A 2,963-nucleotide genomic window follows, 5' to 3' on the forward strand; every position below is an offset into this window, starting at 1 on the left:
GTCTATGCTTTATAAAGATGTTTTTTGTTGTATGGTCTCTATCCACATGTGAAGAAAGGATGGAGTGCTGATAACAGTTTTGAGCCTTTTCAGTAGTTGATGATGATAGCATCATTGCAATTTTCTGTTTATAAGATTCAGTAACTAAACATTAAGTAAGAAATTCACATTCAAAACAGCCACACAGACCGTGTTTTGGCCTAATGTCTCCATAGAGGCATAAAGTCCCTGTACCTGAGAGGACTGCTGTGTGGATCACACCAGCACTGTTCAGTTTAAGAGCACATTTAAAAATTGAGAACTAGGAATGAAATTATAGTTAGCACACTCGCAGCTTAGGAAAAATATCCAGGTTAACAAACACTGCATTACCGCAACAGAATAAATACAAGTCCTGCCACACAGCCAGACGTCTAATTGGTTCAAGGAGAGTGTGGCATTAATAACAACAACGGCTCTCTGAACTGTGAGGCCTTTTTTGGAACAAAGATGTAGGCCTGTGGCTCTCCATCTCATTAATACATCAAAAACTCTATTGCAGAAACACGGTCATGGTAAAACCAGACAAAAGTCTGTCGTCCATAATTTGGACCTGCAAAACTGATGTGGTGTCAGGCCTTTTCATCTATGTACAGACAGTAAGGATGTGTTATTTTGAACTGACCCTCAGTAGCTCCTTTAAGATAATATTTGGAAAAGATAGGCTTTGTAAGTGAATTAAGATATCTCACTCAATAAAGATAAAACAACTAGATGGATGAGTGGCCGAGTAGAGATGATCTAAGTATGCAAGTGGAGGTGATTTCTCTGTGACTGTCATTCATTTCGTATCAGCAAGTATTTGATGGTGCTCTACAAAGCACTGTGATTTACAGATGGATTTTGGGGGATTTACTCTCACATAGAACATAGGTCTGTGACCTCAACAGTATCCTGTTACAACGTAATACGCTGAAAGTAATGCCATAAAAGGTCTCTTTGAATTCCATTATTTATCTCTAGGTTACGTAATTTGGACAATAGCAATGACAATCTTAGGCCAAAACATCTGTTAAACACAACTGAAGGCTTTGTAAGTATGAGAATGGAATCCCAAGGGTGACGTCATGAAGGGTTGCCCATCTTTTTATATACAGTTTATTGTTTTTCTTGGGAAAGACAAATTAGTTCCTTTTTATTCTCACATTATTTCTATCAGTGAGATTTTTTTTAACCTGGAACCTATTGTCCTATTCACCCTGTACACCTTGGATTGCAATTACAACACAGAGTCAAGTCACATGCAGAGGTTCTCAGGTAACAGCAAGAATATAAGAATCTGGTGAACAACTTCATCTCATGATGCGAAGCGAACCACCTTCCGATCAATAAGGCTAAAGCAAAAGAGATGGTAGTGGATTTACAGAGGTCGAGGCCGCACTTGCAGCCTGTACGGTGGTTCAGACCTATAAGTACTTGAGTCTACAGAGTCAGACCTTGAACAACCTTTTTTTTTTTTTTTTCACACAGCATTATATATTCATATTATTCTCTTTTAAATATTAGCGGAGCCAGTCAAAGTTTTGGACACATCTTCTTATTTGCTTCATTTTTATTATCTTCTACTTTGTAGATTAATACTGAACACATCAATCCTATGGCACAAGACACATGGAAAAGTGTAGCAAATAAAAAAGTGTTTAAAAAAGAATATAATTTATATTTCAGATTCTTAACAGTAGTCAAAAACAAAGTTTAATGACAGCTTTGATCACTCTTGGCATTCTCTCAGTCAACTTATTTATGTACCCTGGTCCAAAAGTCTTGAAGAAGTTCCCAGAGGTGTTGAGTACTTGTTGGCTGCTTTGCCTTCACTCTGTGGTCCAACTCATACCATACCCAAACCATCTCAGTTGAGTTTAGGTTGGATGAATATGGAGACAAGGTTGTCTGAAGCAGCACTATCTCTTGGTCAAATAGCCCTCGTGTATCCTGGAGCTTTTCTGATGGTTAATTCTGCATTTTTAAGGTGGTGTTTTGAGTCATAATACAAAAGAGTTTATCGGTTTGATCAAAATAAAATTTAAGGCACTTGTGTCGTTGGCAACCGAAGGGTTTCAAAGCCAATGTCACCACCACGTGGTAGATATTTGTTGTTGCAGGTCATTCCTCAGTGACTTTTCAACCAACCTTTTACATAAACCGAAGCCGTCTATTGGCCAGTTCAGGCTGCCGTCACCTCCAACTCATTTCTGATTGGTTCCCTTAGTCCCGACAGCCAGCATGTTACTATGAGTTTTACGTTCGTTAGCTTTGAGCTAGTCCTGTGATGAAAGTGATTTGACTCTGACAATCAACAGGTTAGTGCCTGAGTAGTTGACTGCAGTTAGAATTAATAACGCACAAGCTTTCGTGAATTGGCGTATTGTACCCTCGCATATCTCAGTTGTTTTTGTGTTTAAGTTTTAATTGTAATTGGCCTAATAACCATCTCAGGCTTGATTTTTTTTGCGTTCGCTAATTAGCATGGAGTTAGCAGGGTCAACGTCTCTGGACTTAAAATTAGTAGCCTGCACGTATACTGAAGGAACTGCACCGGTAACTGAAGGAAAATACTGTTGCAAATTAGCGCTGCCGTTTCCGACGTGTAGCAGTAAACCCTGCTGTGCTCGGTTCCCCTTCACATTCATTTTAAATGTGGCGGTTTGCATCATTGGTGAAGTGACGACGTGGGAGGCGCAGCACGGAGAGCTCTGAAGCTAGATTATGTTGCTAGGCAACAAACAATCCTGAATATAACGTTAGCCATAGTTATTATTATTAAAAACGGATTTTCCCATTGAAATACTATTAATCGACGTTGTGTAGTGTTTCATATAATGCCATTAAAACAAAATACCACTTATATCAGCGGATAAGCTCTGTCGTGTGTCATTTGCACAGTCAGTTACCATAGCAACAGCCCACAAGCTAGAACGCTAACT

Source organism: Mugil cephalus, chromosome 10, assembly GCF_022458985.1.
Source record: "Mugil cephalus isolate CIBA_MC_2020 chromosome 10, CIBA_Mcephalus_1.1, whole genome shotgun sequence".
NCBI classification, from domain to species: Eukaryota; Metazoa; Chordata; class Actinopteri; order Mugiliformes; family Mugilidae; genus Mugil; species Mugil cephalus.